Consider the following 25144-nt stretch of genomic DNA (forward strand, 5'->3'; position numbering starts at 1 on the left):
AGTATTTGCCTCCTTATAATGACTTAGCTGAATTGGGAATAAATAGAGAGTTGATCTAATCTGAATTTGAGTCCTTATCTAGAATTCAATTGTGGCTCTTAGTCCCTTTCTTTAAAAACTTCTCTGCAACATTAACATAAAAACCTTATGTTAAAGCTCTACATTTGGCACACTGTAGGAACCAAATAGCAAACACAATCATCATTTAGTAAAAATACCACAGAAAAACCAACCTTAGAGCACTTCTGACCTGGCACAACTTTGAAAAGGAAGAGATTGGAAAACAGAGGCTGTGAATGGAGGGAGGTGGGGGGAAGAGATTTCTTTTTTTAGCTATATTAATGCATCTATTAATACTTGTTATTTTCAGAAATAAGGAACAAAAAAATTGTTCTTTGAGTTGTTAAATGATCCCTCCAACTAGCCCCAAGTGCCATAATAAGAAATTATTGTCTACCACCAGTAGTGTGCTAGTAAATGTTTAGCCACCAGCTCTTTGGATGGAAGGGTCCCTGATTTGTAGTGTTCTGTAATTCCTGCGGTCTAGACACTCTAATGGTGGCCCATTTGAAGCTCTTACATAACATTAGTCAGCTCACAAAATTCCTGAAAATTTAAATCAATTCTCACAAGTAATTACTGAGTGGGTCCAGAACACCAAAGCCAACAGAATTGCCAGGGGGAGAAAAGTTCCATTGGAAAGGGTACATATTTCTACCTGAGGATCTCAGCTCTGTAATGGAGCATGTGAAATAAGGCTCTTGGGAGCTCACACAGTTATCCTGGGACCCACACAGGTTTCATGCTTTGCTGGGGAGACGGACCGAGTTCTGACACACATACAATTGAGGAATAGATCTAGGCTTAAGCCGAGAAGGCTATCTTAGAGGTCTTCCATCATTTTCCAATTCCTGACATTTGAATTAGGAAATGATTAAAAAGAAAACAAAGGAAATAAAGGAAAAAGTAGAAGGTGCTTTACAGGAAAGAGAAGCACTTTATGCCAAAATAACAATACTGATCACAGCTAATATCCTGACCTTATAAAGGACCTTAGTATAACTCATCAACAACCTCCATAGTTGCTGGATGCTAAGAAGACTTTTGACAGAAATAGGAACTGCCAAAGTTATTAGTGCAAACAATGCACTGAACATTTCCAATGACCATATACCAAGAGTGATAAAACATAATTTATACCCAGTGTGTATAAAATGACTAAATGCAAACGTTTTCTATACATAGAAAGCTTATATGTGCACAGAAGCACTGGACAAAAGTTTAATTTAATAGTACTTTTTTTTTATTCTAATTAAGCCAACTATGGATCTCTTTGTGAGTGCACAGTGATTTTCCTCAGGTAGTTAATTAGACAATGTCTGAGCACAATGGAGATGTGTAAAGGTAAATGAAGATTGGAAAACCTCAGGTGACAGAAGAGATTACAAATGCTATTAAAGATTTAGCAATAGGAGGGGGGTAAAGGAAGGCAAACTTTTTCACAGTTCTTGGATATTTGAGTACTAGATTACTATTGTCAAACTTGAAAATATGATGATGAATACAGAAGTCAGGTGAAAAAAAAGATTTTGCTTCCATGAAGTTTGATGATATGCTATCTTTCCTGAGCAGCAGTGGATTTCTCTGTCTTTCCCTCCCTCTCTCGATCCCTTCCTTCTTCCCCTCTCTGTCATGTTTAAAACATGACTGATGAAGTCCTCTTTCTTTTTGGAAATCTTTGAATTTAGCCTACTTAACATTTACTCTTAAGAGATTATTCCATCCTTTGAAATGACTATCTTTTGCATGTGTGTCTTTTAAATCTGAACTCATCAGAGAGTTCCTTTGCCAGTATAAGGATGTATTTAAGAGCCAGTTTAGAAGCTTTTAAAGAGGTGGTTAGACTTGCAAGTTTTCCAGGTCACACTCCTAAAACCTGGACTTCGGAGCTAGACTAGTAAATTCAAACCATAGCTCTGCTCTCACTGCCTGTGGGAGTTGGAGTGAGTGATTTAATCTCTAAATTTTCATTCCCCACTCTGTAATTTGATGATAATACATTGTGATATAATATTTGTGACTCTTAAGAAAATATTATATAATTTTTGTTTAATTATGCAAATGTTAGTTCAGTGCCAGGACCAGAGCAATTGCTCAACAGTTGTGAGTATCCACCATTCCACTAAATTTTTCAAAATCTATTTTCCTAACATCAGGGACAATTTAACCTAAGACTAGGTTACATATCTGATTGTTAAATATCTGATATGAAAATCACATATCCTTTAACAATTGACTGCTATGTATTGGTTAGAAGCAAATCTAAAACAGTGATTTTCAAAGTTAGGGGAAAGACTATCTGAATCACTCTGGATGTGGATTTTGCAAAGACAAATCTCTTCCTCCACTGCCATGCCCAACAGGACCCCACCAACCCAGCATATCAGTTTCACTGGTTGGGCGTCCTCAGCCCCCTGAAAGAAGGACAAATCATCAATTAAGCAAGGCAGCAATTTATCAGAGTCTGTTTTTAGGAGAATGGGTCTTCAGCCAGAATCTGAGTCCTGACTCAGTGCTGTCCTCTGAGTGTTCCGCTACGGAGAGGACACTGGGATTCTACATTAGAACAGAATCCTGTTACCCCCCAAATTTATAGACTTTTCAATCTCATTATTCTTTCCACTTTATTTTTATTGAATATCATGATCAGATCTCTATCTTCTAATTTGTCCTAAAATATTTTCTTTCTTTCTTTTTTTACATATTTCCTTTTCCTGTTTATTGGATCTAATTGTTAAGCAAAATATTTTGTTTAAATATTTATGGGCCATCTGTTCCAACATCAAGTTTTGATGATATGTACCTTATGAGAGTATTTAGCATATTAAATTTAAACTTTATAACTTATATTGTACATTGATATTATACCCATTTAAAGCTATTGCTGTAGCTTTTGAATTCCTTATTGAAATTTTTTCTGTGAAACACTGCTCCACTCTTTCATTATAATTTCATAATATAGCCATTGCCAACCACATAGTAAGTTTTACAGCTTTACCTACTTATATGACTTCATTAATGCCTTTTTCTCAAATTCTAGTTTATTTTGATCAAGACAGATGAAATATTTTCTAATTCCATTGTTTGAGCACCCTAAGTTATGGTACAGAATATCAAATTCTGACATTTTGTACTCTTCTTACATTCTTGTTTGTTTTCCAGAGTCACAGCCTGAAAATTAAAAAAGAAAAAAGTTAAAGTACATCCTGCCTCTTTCTAACATTCAGCTTTCGAACAGGACTTCAGACTTGCCAGAAGAATAAATGAGAAAAGTTTCACAGTCTCATGAAAATCAGCCAAACTGGCCTGATACCCATGAGTTTTAGTAATTTCACTGGGTTCTCTAGTAAATCTCAGATACATGCCTAGCGAATGCCACATTCACCTTTTAACAAGTTGTTTCAAAACTGGATGCTGCAACCTGCATGTGTGTTGGCAGATATTGGTCCTGTCCATTACATTTGCAAGTCTCTGTGAACCCTCCTTATTCGTCTCTGATTCAGTGGCTCAGAGCTTTTCTTCCTTCTCCTCAGCTATGTTCTTCCGTCCAACATCCACTTGACACTGGTCTCCATTCTCGTCCACCTTCATTTGGCCTAGCTCTTTGGATTATTTATCCCATCCTATCTGGAAGGAGTATTACTTTCATTTGTTTACAAATAACCTGAAGCACAGAGGATGGTCCTCCTTCCTTTTACCTGCTTACCTAGCAGGCAGCCTTTCTCACATATATATCATGTTTAATTGCTCCCACCTGAGGCAGAAATCCCACGCGCTCTTGTTTGCTGGAAGATAGGTCTCAATTGTGCATTTTCAGTTAGGTTGTGTGTACAACCTAAACTTTTGCTCAAAAGAGGAAACAAATATATTTAAACCTCCAGCCCCAATTTTTTAAAAAATCTCATCTCATACACTTGGAAAGTGATGGTAGCCAAACATTGGATCCATTCATTGAGGAAAATGGAATTTACCTCTAAAGACTGGTCACTTAAAAATAGATAAGATGTTGAGCTATGCAGTTTATCACTGGCACACAGCCTGGAACCTAAAAGAGATAATGTTGTGGACAAGTAACACTTAATTAAAAATTGAAAATATATTACTCGCACCAGTAGTATGTTCCTTTCGGCTTCTTACCCTGGGTGTGTAATCTCTATGAGAGTGATCCCAGTGAAGCAGTCTAGGGTGCACTTTGCAGGCCAGCAAAATTACTTAGGCTTTTGTAAGAAAAGCTTGAGAGAAAAATAAGACATTTTCCCCCAGAATTATTTATAAGGGAACAATAGCTGGGAATTTGAGGTAATGGGTTGAAAAGGGTATTTAAGGTTCAGAGCATAGCCAGACCAGCAATTTAATAGACACCTGATTTGCAAATGCTAGTGGTCTGAATTAGGTTTTAAAGGAAGCTTTCTGTTAGTTGACATCTATTGCCAGAGATGTGATTTTCTCTCTGCTTTTCTCAGCTAGTGTTTGGGGTTTAAATTTGGCATGATCTACTCTGAAATTAGAAAGAGTGCTAAAAAGAGAGAGACTTTGTACTATGAGCTCAACACCAAAATAAAAACAATAGCAGTGCTTCGGGGCTCTTTTGCTAGAGATTTATTGGGCCTTATTAAATATGGAACCAGTCAAGAAGAATACAACAGCTGTTGTGAATTTCAAACAAAAGCAAAGCATCTTCTCTGTTTTCCTCCTATGCAGTGTCCCTGTAAACTGGTAAGTGCTGGGCAGGATTTATCTTACTTATGCTTTCCAACAGGAAAGTGGTGTTTCCCTGTATAATGTGATACCAGTAAGCATAATCTAAGAGATTTGTTTTGATTTACTTCCCATTTCAGGGCATTTAGGAATAGCTTATACAATAAGAAGCTGATCTCTAAAGCCTACAAAAACTGATTTCCACAAAACCAAAGACTGTTTTGGAACTGTTTTCTGTGCTGTTTCTGCCATCTTCCACCTCCTAAATCTTCACTAAGGAATTCTAAGAACAGATTAAAAAGTGTAATAGTGATATATAGAAACAGATATTGGTATTAATTTAATCCTGTGCCTCAGGAAAACTGAAAATGCTGAAGTAAGTTTTTAGTTATCTAAAGCACAGTTCAGAGTGCAATATGATTTATGAAATAGTAAAACAACAAACAAACTTCACAATGCAAACTTTTGGGTTTGTTTTTTTTTCAATTTTGTAATCAGGTTTATTGGGATATAATTTACATACAGCAAAATTCTCTCTGGGTTTTTTTTTTTTTTTTGGTGTACATTTTAATGAGTTTTCACAAATGTATAGAGTCATGTAATCACCACCTCAATCAAGATATCGAGTATTTCCATCACTCCAAAAAGTTTCCTCGTGTCCCTTTGTAGTCAACCTTGTCTCTCCATCTGCAGCTACTACAACCATTGATCCGATTTCTGTCCCTTTGGTTTTGCTTTTTCCAGAATGTCATGTAAATAGTACCATACCACATAAAGATACTTTCGTGTATTTCAATTATTTAGCATGGTGTTTTGAGATTTATATATTGTCGAATGTATTTGTAGTTTACTCATTTTTTATTGCTGAGTAGCATTTCATTGTAACGAGGTGCTACAGTTTGTTTATCCATCCCCCCGTTGGTAAATACGTGGATTATTTCCAGTTTTGGGTGATTATGAATAAAGTAATTATACATATTTGCTTACAGTTCTTTGTAAGGAGATATGTTTTCATTTCTCTTGGGTAAATTCCTTCAAGTGAGATTGCTGGGTTGTTCGGTAAGTGTATGCTTAACTTTGGAGGAAGCTGCCATACTATTTTCCAAAATGACTATACCTTTCGCATTATCTTGAGCAATGTCTGAAAATTCCAGTTGCTCTGCATCCTCTCCAGGATTTTGGTATTGCCAGTTTTTTTAAATTTTAGCCATTCTAGTAGATTTATAGTTATCACATTGCTTAAATTTGCCTTTACCTTGTGAGTTATGATGAAGTGCATCTTCTCATATGTTTGTGTATCTGCTTTTGAAAAGTATCTGTTCAAATCTCTTACACCTTGGGGGTAGAGGTAAGGAATTGCTTGAGTTCTTTGTTTATTCTGGCTTTAAGTCCTTTATCAAATATATGTTTGCAAATATTTTCTCCCAGTTTTCTCTTTGATCTGGTATTTGCCTTTTTATTTCCTAACAGTGTATTTTACAGAGCAAAATTTTAACATTTTGATAAAATCAAATGTGTCAAGTTTGAAATTTTTTATGATTTATGATTTTTAAATTAAATTTATTGCAGGCACAGATTTATGCTCCCTATATCCTGTCTGTGAAATCTTTTTCTATCCCCAAAGTCATAAGGCTTTCTCCTATCTTTTCTTCTAGAAGCTTCAGATTTTTAGGCTTTATACTTAGGTCTGTAATTCATTTCCAGTTAACTTTTGATATATGGCATGAGGAAAGGGTCAAGGTTGATTTTTTTTTGCATGTAGATGTTGAATATTCCAAAACCACTTGCTGCAATTGAATTATATGTGTAATTCTATTTCTGGATTCTCAACTCTGTTCCATTAATCTATATCTATCCCTATATCAATACCACACTGTTTTGATTACTGTAGCTTTATAGTCAGTCTTGAAATCAAGTAGTGTGAGTCTTTCAATTTTTTTTCTTTATCGAAATCATTTTGAGTATTCTAGGTACCTGGCTTTTCCTTATAATTTTTTTAATTATGTGATCTACATACTTTTTTCCTTTATAGGTACTATCCAGTCTGTGATCTCAATGTCAAACGGAAATCACCTGGGATTTTAGGAGGAAAAAATTCCTAATTTTATTAGCATAAGGAATAACGTTTTTTCAGCAATACATGTGAGTTTAGTTTAAATATGAGACAAATGAATTACCTGCTACATCAGGCACCTACAACTGATAAAAAAGGGTGAAAGGACTTAAAGGATAATTAAAATTTACATGAAGAACGTTACCATAAGAATTAACGCTCTTGAACCTTCAGATGAGGCTCACTTGTTGTGATAGTGAAAATAATGGAAATGGTACAGTTGGTTTGAGACATTAACAAGTTAAGAGTAGTATTTAGGAGAAGCTGAATTAAAATCTTATGTCTGAGTTTATTTTAGTATAATCCTATGGCTATGTCACTGTATCAGGAATGGTTCAGTCAGAAGATGGACATCATACCTGTTATTTTAACTGTGAGGTATAATGTAAAGAATTTTTAGCTCAGGCATTGGAAAACTCTAAAGTCAAAAAGGAAACGCTGTGGCGTCGAGGAGATAATAACAACAACCCCTAAGTTCGGGCAGAACGAGGAAGAGTTTAGGATTATTGTAAATTAGATGCCTGGAGGACATGGGGCACCAGAGAATGGAGATGCAGAGTCCCCGAGGAGGGGGTCTCTGGTCAGCTAATGCCGCTGTCCCCAAGAGCCAGAGGAGAGAGCCTGTGCAGCTGGAACCCAGGCTTTGAGAAGGGGACAAAACTGCCAGTTGCTGGTATCTAAAAGGGATCAATGAGCCTGGTTTGGGGGCATAGTAGAAAAAAACTAAAATAATGCTACTACCAGAAAAAAATACTGTTAATGCCAGAGTGGGGAAGTATTGCTGGGGTGACAATGACAGAAGCAAGAAATAAAATCAGGAATGGAAAATAAACAGGAAGGAGCCTGTCCCTTCTTTGTCCTCTAGCCTCCTGGTCTCTCTCTAGTGCCTCCTATAAGCTAAGTGCAACAGAGAGTCAAGCGGAATGACAGGAATGCAGTTTACGGAGTACCAGGCCTCAGCCTCCAAAAGCTGCATATGCTGGCTCGGCTGGTTTGATGCTCTCAGAATAGTTTAACAATTGATACAGTCAATGAAACTTGACAGAAATATACACTGAACTGCTTTCCCCGATGAGGCACTTTGTGGAAATAGATGTCCCTGAGATCTCCAACTTGTTGGCTTACCAGTGGTTCACAAGATTGTATTTTTTACCAATACGATAGAGTAATTCAACAAAACGATCTTGAAACTGCAGGAGAAAAATACAAGAACATTGCTGACTTGTTCCAGGAAGCTGATTTGTTCATGCAGAATTGGTCAGTGCCCACTTAGGTTCCGTTCCCTTCCATTGCTAAAGTTTTCTTTGGTCAATGGAACCACGGTTACTGAGGAACTGCTGAGTTATTTACTGGAAATACAGTCACAAAGCAGGGAGGTTCACAATCTTAGAGCATGAATCAGGCTCTAAGTTTTTGTTATTGCTTTTGGAGTGTGAACCTGTGTGTATGTGACTGAAATGTCAAGTATCTGCCATATCATTTCAAGATGATTTTATTCTGTCTGGTATATATCAGGAAGACAACTATATATAAAAGAGACAACTTTGGATATAAACAGTGTAAATATAGAAAATTCCAGAACTATTATGTAATTTCTGGCTATATACCCACCATTGGCTCTGCAAATGTATGTTCTCTTTCTTAAAAAATAGTGAGACTAAAGCTTGTCATCCAGTCATTATCTGAATAAAAAAATAAGACATTGCCTGATTTTCATTCCTCAAAATCTTGAGAGTACTCTACTCTAAAGTACTAAACAGAATCTTTGTTGACATTTTAAAACTTGAGTAACTAATCATAGAATGAGTTTTTATGGAAAGAATTGTTAAATCTTTGATAAATTGTTTTTATAGTACTGTCACAAAGCTGCATATTATATATTTGCTATGTATACATAGCTATAAGTAATATAGGTTCTCAGACAATTCCCAAACCTTTGAGGCCAGACATGTTTCAAAACTCAGGATATTTCTGACTTTGGAAAACTAATATGACACAAATACTCAAATACCACTTGAGTAGTCACATCAACGAAGATCGATAAATAGTCTCTTGTTCATGCATACAAAATCAGGATTTATTATCATATGAGTAACAAGGAAACCTTTTGATGTTTAGAACATGTAAGTTTTTGGAATTATGAAGAAAGTGTTGTAGACTTCTATATTATTAACTATTGTCATACATAAATATCTACATGTCTAAAAATTGGTACATCCAATCATGTGACCTCTAATATGACATGAAGAAAGCTTCGCAAACATGTTTTACTTTTTTAATAGAAGAGACTCTAGTATGTTTGTAATCAAAAAGCAGAGAAGTTAGTTGAGAGTTGAAGATCTGGGAGGAAAAAGTAATAGATTAGTGAAACACAGAAAATAAGATGGGGGAACTTTCCATTTTTTCCTTTAAACAGCACTTATGGAATGACTTCTATATGCCAAAATTGTGCCAGATGCGCACAATATAAAGACAAATAAAACTCACTTTTTGCCATCAAGGAGCCTTCAGTCTAGTTAAAGAAATGAAATAAAGTATAAAAAAATAATCTTAGGTTAGAAATCCATAAAAGTACAGTGGAACAGGAAGGATGAACTAATTGATTCTTTCACAGAAAGAAGAGTCAAAGCATTTCATTGATAGATGATGCTTGAAAAACAAGTACCTAATTATTTTTTTTAGGTTGGGGGTGGAGACACTGAGGGGAAGGTGACTTTTAGGTAGAGGAATAGTTTGAGCTAGTAGTGCACATGGTAGTATTACAGTGTGTCACAAGACACATAATCAACAGGGTAGATGAAGTTACCTTACTATAAGTGAAAAAAAAATTTGGAATGCCTAGTATGTGCTATATCTACATTGTACAATATGGTAGCTACTGAAGCTTGTAATTATGAAGTACTTTAAATGTGACTAGTATAACAGAGTTTTTTATTTTATTTAATTTTCTCTTAAAATATGTATTATTTACTTAAAATAATTATAATAAACCCATTATATGTGAACAAATAATATAATCTTAGAGCATGAATCAGGCTCTAAGTTTTTGTTATTGCTTTTGGAGTGTGAACCTGTGTGTATGTGACTGAAATGTCAAGTATCTGCCATATCATTTCAAGATGATTTTATTCTGTCTGGTATGTACCAGGTATATATCAATATTTTTCAAATCACTTAGAGATATCCCACTCTTGGATCATTTCTACCAATCTAGTATACCCATTTCCTAGTTGCTTGGGATATTTTTGGTAATGTTCTCACCTGCAACATTTCCTGAAGAAAAACAAGGGCTGCCTTTAAGCCAGTGGGCCTGCCATATCCAAGGGGTGTCTGGTAGTTTTACCCACTCTCCTGGTGTAGCACACAGTGTGGCATGGTGTACAAAAGTCTCAAACCAGGATATCTTCTGCAGTTCAAGTCACTGTCCAAAGCTCCCTGGGGATCCGGATGAGGCTAGACTTCACTTGCAACCATCCCTTTGCTTAACTTTTTCACCCTCCCTAGTTTGCCTTCCTCACTCTCTTATAGGTTTCTCCTGAGAGCATTTCTTAATAAGTCACTTGCTCCCAAATCTTCTTCTGAAGACCTGCTTCTAGGAAAACAAATCAAAGAAAATATGACATCTAAGGCCATCCAAGTAAAGATGTTAAATGAAAACTTGGATCTTGAGCCTGGTGCTTAGGGAAGCAATCTTGACTTGGAATATAAACTAGGAAGTTATGAAATCATCAAAATATGGCACTTTAATGTATGAGAATTTGTGTTACTTGGAGATATAATATCAAATTCTAAGAGAAGATAGAATCCCAACACTAAGGTATGAGGAAGAGAAGAAGCTAACAAAGAATGTGAAGTAAGGGTTACAAATAAAATAGGAACTATAAGACAATAGAATAAGGAGATTTAAAAGGCAATTTTCAAAAGAAATGTGGTCTATATGACAAATGGCAGACGGCTGGTTGTAGAGTTCAACAAGAGACAATCCAGACAATGGAAAACAGAAAAGGCACCATTGGATTAGGAGACGTGCAGGTTATTGGTGGCATTTCCAAGGGCACTTTGGGCGGACTTGGTCATGGAAACCATATGATATTGGGGAGGTGAATGATAAGAGATGTTTAGGAAAATACAGTTTGTGGGAAAAGTGGGGAAGTTTGGCTATTTTAGGCAGCAGAGAAATGAAGTATATGAGACTGATTCAATAGAAAGAGATCAAAGGTGAAAAAAAAGAGGATAAAAATCAAAGAAGTGATTTTTTTTAAGAAAGTAAGGCCCACTGCTTAATCCCAAATCCAAAGATATATATTTTAGGTTTTTGTAATGGCAGCACCAACTCGCAGTATCAATGACATTTAGAATTGGATCAAGAAAAGCGTAATAAATATGAGTGACATGCAACAGGAGCTTATGACAGGGATTAGGCCTTACATAAAAGTGGGGGATGGATTCTGGGGAAATAATGGTCAGGAAGCAGATAGTTGGATAATCACAGAAACATCATTAACCAGTGACCACAAAGGGAAGATGAAGAAAAAAAGTCAAGTAAAGTTTGCTGCCTTGGCATCTAAGGGTGGGCCTAATGTCACTGTCAATCAACAAGGAAGGCAGTCAGGAAGGAAAAGGGACACAGAGCATGGAAAAGCTAGGGCAAACTGGAACCTTTGAAGACAATTGGAATCCACAAAGACAAACTGGAAACCATCTTTTTCTCTCACTATATCTAACCTCAATGACCAGGTGGCCTACTGATAGAGCTGGTACAGATTTTTATGGAGCTGTATACATGCCTGGCTCAGCACTCAAGTGACAGGAAGGGAATGATCTGGCTGCTCCAGCCTGAGGAGGCGAACCAGCCTAAGGCACTGCAACAGCCATCAGAGCCCTACGTCAACCTGGAGAGCAAGGCCCAGAGAATTTTTTCTTCATTCAAGCAGTATATTAACAAGTGTGGCTGTATTCTAATATGACTTTATTTACAAAAATAGGCAGTGTACATTATCTGACTCATGAGCCAGTCTGTCAACTATGCTTTAGAGTCTAATGACTGTTATTTCATACCCGCTTGCCAAATCCTGAGCAAATTTGTCTTGTGGCCATCCCTGAACTTGTACCATACAGATAAGGGAATTCTGGGAAGTATAATTCCACATTAGGTATGTTGACACAATGCAAATCACCAGACCACATTCTCAAATTTTCTGTAATTATCATAACTTACTCCTATAACCCAAAAAAAAACAAAAACAAAAACAAAAACTCAACAACTCATGAGCACTATAAAAATTATACCTGTAGCAACTATTCAGGTCTTTATGGCCCCGCGGGTTTTGGTAAAAATATTAATGAGAGGACGTGGCCCTGACATGGTTGAGAAACTTCCATAGGAAATGTCACAAGAGTGATTGACTCTCCAAAGGACTCTATGACTTTCACAGGATTTTTCCCAGTGGGATGAACAATTCAAATGGTAATCATTAGTTCAAAGGTATTTTTAGAGAATGATATTTTACCTCATTCTGGACCATATAACATGTATTGGTCAGTGTTTTTAAACTACACTTTTTAATAGGACAACCCTTTCTTCAGATGAAATCTTAATCAGAAATGGAACTAAATAAAACATAGAGAGGAGCTTCTATGTTGAAGTGTAAAGAAATAAAAGAGGTAGAAGTTGAATACCTCCAGTTGAAACAGTACTAGAGAGGAGTATTTGTATTACATATACCATTCACTATTCACTGCAGACTTTATCATTTTTTCTATATAATTTAAGTATTACTATATCATGGTACATCCCTAAGTTTTCATAAGCAGTACTCTCAGCCCATTCTGTATACCGATATCTCTTTTGCCAACGAGGACAGGTGAGAGAAAACAGATAAGAGAAGACGTGAAGCCTGGAGTCAGGGGCAAAGGTGATCTGAAGATTAAAGAAACAAGCTGTCGCAGTTTTTCCTAACTCTAACATTATCTTTTGCTGTGATAACCCAGGCTACTTGATATCCTGGGAGACCAAGGTAAAGATATTTCTTTATCTAGATTTTCATTAGTACCTTACAAAAGGGTGGCAATTTTAACAAGACCTCTGAAAGCCATTTTAGTCCTGTAATTTCTAAGCAAATACATGAACAGCAATAATGAAGGAAAACTCATCCTTTAAATTTTTTTTCAGATATTGGTAGAGAACACAGATCGCCTCCTGAAAAAATATCTAAAGATCTGAAAATTCTAACCCTGTATCCTCTAAACACCTAGTAGATCTGCACAACAATTTGTCTGACTGACAGGAGAGAGCTATTTCAAATGCCAGTGGGTAGCCTTCCAGCAAACAAGACTGCAAGGTTTTTCCCCCTGCTGCTAATGGCTAATCCTGGCACTCAGCCTTCGGCTGCTGCTTCTCAACATGGGTATCCTTTTAGGAAATGTGCCTGCCACAGCTTGCCTCAAACTGATATGGTGTCAAGATGCAGAGAAAAGAAATGAGTGTAAGAAAGAGACAACCAGACTCTATTAACATTGTATCCATTAGCATGCAGGGTGGAGTCAGCTGGGAGGGCAAAGGCCTTTGCCCAGACAGAAAGTCCATTTGTTCACTATGATAAAATACTAGTTTCAAAAGATGAAATATTTTAACACGCTAACCCCCATCTATGTGCACTTCTCTTTTGGTAGTATTTTTTTCCACTTAGCCTTTGATCTTAAGAACAAAAATACTCAGAAATCAAGGACAACAAAACATCTTAACCAATATGGAACTTATATGGTTTTCCATACTGTAAGGTGAGACCACAGATAACAGTTGAGATCCACACCTGCAAGCATGGCTTAGAGGGAAATGTCCTGTTTTGTGATCCCTCAGCATTTGGACACAGTTTGCCCTCTGTCTCGCGGTTGTAGGTGCTGTTTGAGAACCTGGTGCGGTTCCTGACTATGCCTCTTAGGATGAGTCATTTCAAAGCTTTTCCTGAAAAAAATTAAATGTAAAATATAATAACTGCCATCCAATATGATACAATAAGATTATTATAAATCAGAGAATATGATAAAACAGAGACAAAGTCCCCCTTCTGGAAAGGTCCATTTTCTAAAGAAGGTTTTGCAATATTTTCTGCACAAATTATTGACATGGTAAGTGTAAGATTAAAATTGGGTCAAATCTAAGAGACACTTATCAGGTAAAACTAATGCATATTCATAAAAATTGGAATAATATTTACTTTTCCAAGGTTTCATATACCAGCAAGAAATGGTTAAATAATCTCAGGAAAGAATACTAACTTTTAAAAGTTAATATTTGTCAAGTGTTTTTATAAAGGTTAGAAAATTGGTACTTGTCAGACCAGAACAGGTAGAAAAATCAGAAATATGCACACCATCTGAAAGCATTTTAATAAATGGCTTTGGCATCCTTCCATTGATATATAATTAAATTACATTTATTGAAGCCTACTATGTAACCAGCACTGAACTAGATGTTAAAAATAGAAATACAAATGACATTTATTTCTTTCCGTCAGAATGGAGCTTGTAATTTAATGGAGGAGTCAGAAACCATCAAAGATTGAATACAATGTTGAAATTCTTGTTTGGTTAGGCTCACTTGGTAAACCACAGCATGAAAAAATCCACCTTCCTTATTATGCTACTTTAGTACTAAAGTGTTAAAAACATAGTGTGATTCTTGAGTGACAGACAAATAGTGTGAACAAGTACCCTGGAAACATACTAGATGACATGGGAAGCTTTCCCAAAGGTGAGAACAACTGAGTAGATCCTGGCTCAGTGAAGAGGGGAGGGAGGAAGGGGAACGGTGGAGCAGACTGCTCCGTGGAGACGTGAGAGTACCTGAGGGAAGACAGCCCACTGTGAACGATGTCCAGGGAGACAGCAGGGATGGAGGAGTGGGGGGGAATAAAGAGTTGCAATCATTCCATAAAGGAACTAAATAATTCTTGACCTCATAGGTTCCACTGATGTCATAATTTTATCTTCTGAACTTTGTAGTTTTAGAATTGACAGTGACACAGCTCATTGTTTTATTCAGAGTTTTTATGTGTTTTCCTGAACTCCTCCTACATGTTTTATTTTCACTTCACAATGAAACAAGCCATAAAGGGTAAATTTATAGCTATACATCTTGATTAATGTATTACACATCCTGATGAATGTATTAATAATTCTTTAGAATAGAGTCTAATATACGTTTTAAAATAATACGAACCTGAAGATAAAAATTTGTGGATCTTTGTAGCATATTTCTATTTGAAAGGTTAAAACAAGTCAAAAATGAGGTGGAAGAGACTTAGACCAAGATAACAATAGTGAAAAAAGAAAAAGAGAGACAAATCAGTAGGGTACTTTGCAGTAAGAATCAAAATTCTTATAAGGAAAAAGTAGGTGCCCTATACTCCAAATTCTGGGAAAACCTGCTTTCCCGTCTCTTGAGAGAGCTAAGAAGGTGAGGCAACGTCATCTGCGTATATATTCATCGCCCCCTTGGCCACCCTTCTGTGTTCTACGGTGTTGGCACCGGACAACCTCTCTTGCTGGCTGACTCCTAGCAGAGGCACCGGTGGGTAGTGCACGGTGAGAAGAGCACCTTTCTGTCCTTCCAGCACTCACGAGCCAGAGTCTCATCTTCAGTCCTAGTCTCAGTGGATCATACCCTCTTAACAGTTCTAGAGCCTGGCTTCCCAGAACCCCCTTGACATCTTCAGTACTTGTTCCAGAGCTGTATTTGTACTTGTGAAGTTAGAAAATATTTTGAAGGCCTGCATGGCACTTTTGCAGGGCTCCTGTCCCTCCCGGGGTGCCAAGACATTTCTGTACTCCAAGTCATATAGTAGAAGGTTGTTACTAACCTCTTGTAACACCAAACATTCTTTCTTTACACCGACTTAAGGATGTTAGCTACATCCTGAATTAATTGCTGGATTATATCACCTTCCTTTTTCCTTTTTTTTTTTTTTTGTTCTTTTGCCTCTTCAACACATTTGTAACTAGTTACCTATATTAAACACATCTGTTTGAAAAATAAAGCACGATTTCTCTTACTGACTAGTTCCTAAGTTATCTAGTACTTGTTACCAACATTGGGCCAACCAAATGCATTCACCAAAATTAGATTCTTAGAGTAAGTTGCTGAGCTGTGTGAGCTTAATGCATGGATGCCATAAATCCCACAAGAAAGTAAGGTGCTAGTAAACTATGACATGCATTGGAATTATGGTTTCTTAAATTACCAGTTGGGGTTACTTGGGATGACCTTCCCATAGGAGGCAAAAATTTGAGAGAACAATTGGATGCTTCATAGAATTGCTATGATAGTAATGGTGATTTTTAAGTACTATGAGGCAAGATGTCTGCTTCTAAGGAATTTATACAAAGTCACAAACTCAGGGCTTTAAACTCTCAGCACAAGACTTTATCAAAAATTGTACATATGCTCCAACCAGTGTGACTCAGTTGGTTGGGATTGTCCTGCAAACTGAAAGGTTGCTGGTTCTATTCCTGGTCAAGACATACGCCTGGGTTGCAGGTTTGGTCCCCAGTTGTGGCATGTACAAAGGGCAGTTGATTGATGTTTCTCTCACATTGATGTTTCTCTCCCTCTAATTTTCCCCCTTCCCCATTTTCTAAAATAAAAAATAAATATAAAACTTAAAAAAAATTAAAAATTTTTATAGTATACCTAAAAGAATCATTTGTTTATTTACTTATTTTAGTGCAGGGTACATATGGCTACAAAATCAAATTTTAAAATCTAGCTATGCAGGAGGCTATGATAAACACAGACCCTTTTGAAGCATGTTAGTTGAAAGTAAAGACATTGGTAGGGAAAGAGTGGGGACCCTGAGGCTTAAAGTGGGAACTTTGGAGTAGATAAGAATCTGAGATATATAAGCATCCCTGGCCAAGTAGAAGTAACTCCTCCTTTCTTGACCAAAGAAATTAATCTTTCCTTGCTTTAAAATCCTGTAATAACCTTGCAAGAGGATAACTATCCTCCTTAAGATAACCTCACCACCAATCGTTGCTTCTATATCCATAACTAAAATCTGCTTACCTATTCTCCAATGGGAGCAAGTATAAAATCTGATCCAGGAAAAAATCATAAACACTAAGATAGTTGCAAGATTTTTCTAATAATATATCAGTAGACACTTGGAGAATATGGATAGGAATATATTCTCAGGGTATTAAGCCAAGAAGAATGAAATATAATATTATACCGAAACAATATTTTTTAGTGATTTTATTTATTTATTTTTAGAGATAGGAGAAGGGAAGGAGAAAGACAGGGAGAAAAAGATGTGTGAGACCAATTGATTGCCTCTCACACACTCCCACCTGGGGAACTGGTCCACAACCCAGGCATGTTCCCTGACCAGGAATCCAACCTGTGACCTTCCAGTTCATAGACCAGCACTCAATCCACTGAGCCACACAAGACAGGGTGAAGCAAGTTTTAAACTTTGGGCACATTTATTTGAGAAACTGAAATTAATGTTAGCTTGAGCAACAAGAAGTGGCTATGATAGTTAGCTTTGTTATTTCATTAAACTAGAACTCAAGATGACCTACATTCAATGACCTTTATTCACTATTTAGATGAAAACACTTCCTTAGCATAATGGAGAGGAAGGAATATAAAAACTTAACAGATATAAATGTTATAGTGGATTTATATGTGATTCATTCCATTTCCCACTGTTTCTCAAGAGGGCCAGGAGGCATTAATTTTCTTAAGCAGTGTAAAAATGTATTAGTGAGGGGAGAACCAACACACTGAAAATCTCAGTGGTTTCTGACCTCTGAAAATGACAGATAAGAGAGAAAGATGTATTCCATTGACCTAAGTTCCCTAATTTCAATGGAAATCAGAGGATATGAAGTGGCAGAAGACAAATGCCAGAGAAAAGATGAGTCCACTCAATGCAACAGGCAGAGGACAAAAATGGCAATCAGACAAGAATTCCTATTTTGAAAGGTCATTTGATGTCAGCTAAATAACTATGGTGTCTTTGGGAATAACATAAATGGATTAAATACTTAATCTATATATCTAGGAAAAGTTCTAGTAATCCAAAATGCCTCTGTAGTACTACTAGTCAAAGAAGGAATTTCTGATGTTAAATGACATGGGATTTAGGTCTAGATTTGCCTCAAAATGTGCTCAACATCCATGGTTGTTTTTTTTGTGTGTGGGTTTTTCTGGGGGTGTTCCAGAATATATATTGGAAATAGAATTTCCATATTGATTCCTTGACCATGGAGTGAGACATTAGAATAGTAAAGCAATATCACATTTTTATAGAAATCACCAAGATTATTGTTATCATTAAAACTTGAAAAATGTAGTAACAACGATGACATCTACCAACTCACAATGTTGCCATCTGTACAAAAGGCAGATGGGTGCTGGAGAATAACTGTAGATTATGATAAATTTAATTATGCACTGATTCTAATTGCAGCTGCTCTTCCATATGTGGGATCTTCAGATACGGCCTAGGTGTGAAGCAAATCAATTCAGAAATTAATTGTGCAATTTTCTTCTATACCAATTATAAAGAACTACAAGAGCAATTTTCTTTTACAAGAAAGGGTCAGTGGTATCCTTTCATTGCACATTTTCAATTATATCAATTCTCCTGCTCTTTGCTATAACCTGGTCTTCAAGGACCTTGATAATCTTGACATTGCATAGGTGTGTTAGTGAACTAAATGGTATCTAAATGACTTTCTAAATGTGATTGCTGACACGTTGCATTCTTTGAAGCAGTTAAAATAACATTTTTTATATTTTAAAATATCTTTCAAAGGTTTGGTAAAGAATAAAGTCCTGTGAGGTGGTAAACTGACAAATTTCTCTTTTTATTCCATGGAAATTATTCTAGTCTTTCTGCATCTTTACTGGTTAATTTTTATACATTATACTTTCCTACGAAGTTATTATTTCTTTCTTTAATATCTTTAATTTTTTAAAGACTTTATTTCTTCATGTTGAGAGAGAGGGGAAGGGAGGGAGAAAGAAAAGAAGAAAAACATCTATGCTTGGGGAAAACACCAGTGCACTGCCTCTCACACACCCGCAACCAGTCACCTGGCCCTCAACTCAGGCAGATGCCCTGACTGGGGATCAAAGCAGTAACTTTATGTTTTGCAAGACAATGCCCAACTCACTGAGCCACACCAGTCAGGGTTGTATCTTTAATGTTTACCACTATCATAGTCTAAAAGGTGAGTTAAAGTCTTCTACTAAGTATGCATTTCTCTATCTTGCAGTTTTTGTTTTATGACGTTTAGGCATTTGGCTCTTAGATATTTGACACTAATATATTTTCACTTTAAATGGCTTTTTCTAGCATTACAGAATGTCCTTTGTCTCAGTTACTGCTTTTTGGTAAGAAATGTGCATTGACTAATAGATTATAATTCCAATTTCCTTTTTGTTTGCCTTGACTTGTATAATTTGTCATCCTTTTAGTTTCAATCTTTCTGAATTACTTGTTTTAGTTATTTATTGTGTATAGTTATGTAGAGCATATTTATATTTTTGCTTTGTTGAAAATTTTTTCTGAAAATACATTAAATTCATTAATATTTATTGATATGAAAGATGTTTCTGACCCTATTTCTATTGTATAATTTCATATTTGTTTTTTTACAGGTTTTTAAATAGACAAATTAGTGTTCTCATTTCTTCACTTTATTTTTCATGTGTAGTTCATCAGATAGTGATGAAAATTGTTTTTTTGTTATTGTTGTTTTACTGTTACCTTTATTACTTTATATAATACCCTTACTTATCTATTTCTTTTGACAATAATTATTCCTACTTTGAATAATAATAAAATAGGGTTCAATTTTATTTCTTTTTCCCTTCTTCATTTTTGTCAATAATATTCACTTTATGAATATTTACATTTGTACTTTTAAATGCACCTATAATTTTATTACTGGATTTTCAGCTTTGAAAATTCCTTTGACACCGAGTGAATAGAATACCTGTATAATCAGTAAACTTATCTCCCATGTTGTTTCCTCCTTCCTTCCAATATTAATTAGTTGTCTTATTTCTACATACTTAAGCGTATAACTTTTACATTTTGTTCTGGTTTTATAGTTACATATGTTCAATGCGCAACAAAACAATGTCACCAAGTATTTTACCAAAATTTCCCCAGTTCATCTCTTGGCTTAAATTCATTTTCAACTAGTTTTCTCAAAGAAGAATCATGGCTTCCCTTGATTTTTTAAATGTTCAAAATTGTTTATTTGAGGTCTTTTAACTTGAGAATATCTTAGTCAATTAAAAAAAATGTCCTTGGCTCACAATTACTTCCCTTGAATATTTTGTAGTTCTTCTCCTCTCTCTGTTGATGTGGAGAAATCTATTTTTTATACCACTCACCAAAGATTCGTTCTTCATTTTTAAAGTCCAAGAAATTAAATTCACTAGGCTTATTCCCAATGTAGAGTTTTCTTGGTCAGTTTTATTTTGGGGGGGGGAGGGGGTGGTCTGGAGGAAGAGTGCCCTTACAATGTATCGATTCAAGGTTTTTAATTTTTTGTATGTTTTTTACATTTTAAGAGAGCTTTGGATCTTTCACTTATTTTCTGTTGAATTGTTTTTTATTTTATTTCTCAGATACTGCAGCTGTACATCATTTGAATATCTGCTGCCTGTCTCGTAAAATGTCTTTTTCTCTCTAATCTTTTAAAACTTTTTAAAAATTCTGCATAAAAACCTATCCCCTAGTTTTGATGAATAGAGAGATTATGCATCTTTTATTGTTTATTTATTTGATGTTTATTGTAGTTTTTTTCCATTACCATTTAGTCCTCTTATACCCCTCTCCCCAACCAAACAACACACTGTTGTCATGAATCCTTTTTCTTTTTTTGCTCTATCTGTACCCTTCATCATTCCCCCTCCTCACCAATTGTAACCTGCTCTCCATCTATGATTCTCTGTTTTGCTTGCTCAGTGTGTTCATTAGATTCCACATATGAGTTAAATCATGGTATTTGTCTTTCTCTGACTGGCTTATTTCATTCCGCATAATGTTTTCCAGGTCTATCCATACTGTCGCAAAGGGTGAAATTTTCTTTTTATTTTTTTCTAGCTGAGTAGAATTCCATTGTGTAAATGTCCCACAGTTGTTTTATCCACTTATCTACTGATGGACACTTGGGCTGCTTCCATATCTTAGTGATTGTAAATAATGCTGCAATGAACATAGGAATGCTTATGTTCTTTCAAATTAGAGTTTTGGATTCCTTCAGATATATTCCCAGAAGTGGGATCACTGGGTCAAAAGGCAGATCCATTTTCAATTATTTGAGGTATCTCCACACTGCTTTCCACAGTGGCTGCCCCCGTCTGCATTCCACCAACAATGCAGGAGCACTCCCCTTTCTCCACATTCTTGCCAGCACTTGTCATTTGTTAATTTATTGATGATAGCCATTCTGACTGCTGTGAGGTAATATCTCATTGTGCTTTTAATTTGCATTTCTCTGAAGTTTAATGACATTGAGAATCTTTTCATATGACTACTGGCCATCTGTAAGTCCTCTTTGGAGAAGTATCTATTCAGGTCCTTTGCCCATTTTTTAATTGGGTGGTTTGTCTTTTTGGTGATGAGTTTTGTAAGTACTTTATACATTTTGGATATTAACCCCTTATCAGATATGTCAGCAAATATGTTCTCCTATTCTGTGGGTTGTCTTTTTATTTTGTTGATGATTTCCTTTGCTGTGCAAAAGCTTTTTAGTTTGATATAGTCTCATTTGTTTATTTTTTCTTTTATTTTCCTTGCCTGGGGAGATATATCTGATAAAAAATTGCTACAAGCAATGTTTGAGATTTTGCTGCCTATGTTTTCTTCTTGGATTTTTATGGTTTCCAGTCTAACATTTAAGTCTTTGATCCATTTTGAATTTATTCTTACGTGTGGTGTATGAAAGTGGCCTAGTTTCATTTTTCTGCACATATCTGTCCAATTTTCCCAAAAGTATATATTGAATAAACTATCTTTAAGACATTGTATGTGCTTACTCCATCTGTCAAATATTAATTGACTATAAAGGCATGGGTTTATTTCTGGGTTCTACTGATCTATGTGTCTGTTTTTAATGCCAGCACCATGCTGTTTTGATTACTGTGGACTTATAGTATAGTTTGATGTTAGGTAATGTGATTCCTCCAACTTTGTTCTTCTTTCTTTGAACTGCTGTTGTTATGCGGGGCCTTTTGTGGTTCCATATAAAATTTTGAAATATTTGTTCTAGTTCTCTGAAGTGCATCAATGGAACTTTGATAGAAATTGCATTGAATCTATAGATTGCTTTGGGTAGTATAGACATTTTAATGATGTTAATTCTTCCTATCCATGAACACAGAATATGCTTCCATTTATTTGTATCTTCAATTTCTTTCTACGGTGTCTTATAATTTTCTGTGTACAGGTATTTTATGTCCTTGATTAGGTTTATTTCTAGGTATTTTATTCTTTTTGAAGCAATTATGAATAGAATTGTTTTCTTAATTGCCCTTTCTGTTAGTTTGTTATTGGCTTATAAAAATTCAACTGATTTCTGGATATTAATTTTGTATCCTGCTACTTTGCGGAATTCATTTATCAGTTCTCATAGTTTCTTGGTAGAATCTTTGGGGTTCTCTATGTATAGTAGCATGTCATCTGCAAATAAGGACAATTTTACCTCTTCCTTTCCAATTTGGATGCCTTTTATTTCTTCTTCTTACCTAATTGCTGGGGCAAGGACTTCCAAGGCTATGTTGAATAGGAGAGGTGAAAATGGACATTCCTGTCTTGTTCCTGATCTTAAGGGGAATGCTTGTACTTTTTACCTGTTGAGTATGATGCTGGCAGTGGGTGTGCGTCTTTATTATAAAAAGAAATTGTTGTTAATTCTGGTCAATTTCCAAGGAGAAGTGATGTTTTATGAAAGAATATTTATACAAGAAGGCACTCTAAGAACAAAATAATGGTGGTTAGATGGGAGAGTAGTTCAGGATATGAGTGAAAAATTTAAAGGATTGAGAAGTACAAATTGCCAGTTATAAAAATAGTCATGAGGATATAAAGTACAGCATAAGGAATATAATCAATAATATTATATAACTATGAATGGTGTCAGGTGGGTACTAGATTTATTGGGATGGTCACTTCATAAGTTATGTGGTGTCTAATCACTATGTTGTACACCTGAAACTAATATAATATTCTATGTTAACTATAATTGAAAAATTAAAAATTATTTTAAATAAATAAAGAAAATAACATAAAAAAGAAGGACTTCTAAGTATTTAAATTAAAGTCAGTAACAAGGGAAAGCTGTTCTCTATAATGACTGTTATTTAAAGTTTTACTAGAAATCCTGGCATTCAGTAAAGAGTACGAAAAAAAGTCAAAAAAATTGGAACTGAAAAAATAAATTATCACCACTCACAAATGTATGATTTTCTGCATTGACAACTCAAATTAATTCACTTACAAGTTATTTAAATTAATAATTTTAAAAGAAACTAGGTAACATACCAATATAGAAATACCACTTCCATGTCTGTACCCTAAAAACAAACAGTACAAAAAAATGTACAGCAAAAAGATTACAATAGCAGTAAAACAAGTAAGGCACCTCGGAATAATGCTCAAAATTATACAGAGGTAAAAGATTTGTATGAAGAAAATCATAAAATTATAGAACATTAAAGAGACTTAAGTTAGAGGGAATCATATGATCTTTATGGTTGACTCAATATAAAGAGGTCAAACCTGTCCACATAGAGCTAAAGATTCAAAGTGATTGAAGTCATAGTCATAGTTGGGTCTGAAAAAAAAAAAACTTTGATAAACTAATACTAAAAGGTATATGGAAGAGAAAAGGGTCAATTAGTGCCAAGGCAATCTTGAAGAAGAAAAAAAGGAAAGGCTTTGCATAACAGATTATCAAGATATCAGTTTATACTACTGTTGTACAGTTTAATATTGACATAGGGATAGAAACTCTGGACACATGCTTATATGTATATAAATTTGTTATATAACAGAAGCTGCACTGCAAATCAGTAGCTGCATTGCAAATCAGTGGTAAATGAAGGACTATTCAGCAAGTCATGCTGATATAATTAATTGTACATAAAAGAGAAAAATAAATCTATTAAACTCCTACTTTAATTCCAAATAGATTAAGACTAACATGTAAAAGTATACCTCTGTAAAAACTCAGAGAACATTACAGAAGTGTATCTGTATGACCTTAGAATAAGAATGACTTCCTAAATGACACAAAACCCACTGACTATAAACTAAGAGGTAATAAATACAACCACACTAAAATTTTAAAATCTCCATTCATCAAATGACACATTAAAAGAATTAGGCAATGAGCCACAAACTGAGAGAAGATATTTGCAACACAGTTAGCCAATAAAAGTTTATTCCAATAAATCAAATCAATAGAAATAGCAATCTATGTAACAACCTGGAAAAAGCAAATCACAGAAGACTATGCAGAGTGTACAGGCACTTTTGATAAAACTCTAAAACCAGCAAAAAAAAGAAAAAAGAAGTTCTGTGTAGGGCTATGTACACATGGGATACAAACTATTTTTTAAAAAGAAAGGAAAAATTAATAAAAATACAAACCAATATAATTACTTCTAAGAAGAGGAGAGAGAAAGTGGGAGACAGATAAATAAGTTCAATGGTATTGATAAATTTTAATGCCATTATTTAGATAAAGCTTCCTGGTGCTTATAAGATTTTAAAGAAATCTTTAGAGGTATAATATATGTTTCATACCTGAAATATATATTACTTATATTCTTTTAAAAATCAACTTTATTTTTTATTATAATATGCACAGAAAAAAATGTACAAATCACAAGTGTTTATATAAGTCAGTAAATGATCACTAAGTGATCACAGCCATGTAACCACCATCCAGGGTAAGAAATAAAACATTACCACAAACCAAATGTCCCCCCACCTTCTAACTACCCTAATCTTCCTCCCTGTATAGCCAGTCCAAGTATGTTTTGTATTTATGCAATTGTACATATAAAATATCATAAAGAATTTTAAGCAAGGAAGGCATGTTTGTGCTGAAGTCAACTATTTCTAGGAAAGTTTTCATCTTCAACCAAGTAAGAAATTTTATATAGTAAGAGAGGAAAGGGACACCTACCCTGCCTGTCAATCAAACTGTTATATCCTAATTGTTAAAAGGATAGTGAAA

General features: G+C 35.2%; 1 long non-coding RNA gene across 2 annotated transcripts in view; it reads right to left on the minus strand.

Annotated features, from left to right (window-relative positions):
- LOC129074175 (uncharacterized) overlaps window positions 1–25144 on the minus strand; it is a 215087-nt gene that overhangs the window by 136455 nt on the left and 53488 nt on the right. The gene's annotated exons all lie outside the window — the stretch shown is intronic.

Source organism: Pteronotus mesoamericanus, unplaced genomic scaffold (assembly GCF_021234165.1).
Source record: "Pteronotus mesoamericanus isolate MK-2021 breed Mesoamerican mustached bat unplaced genomic scaffold, CSHL_Meso_final contig_46, whole genome shotgun sequence".
Taxonomy (NCBI): Eukaryota; Metazoa; Chordata; class Mammalia; order Chiroptera; family Mormoopidae; genus Pteronotus; species Pteronotus mesoamericanus.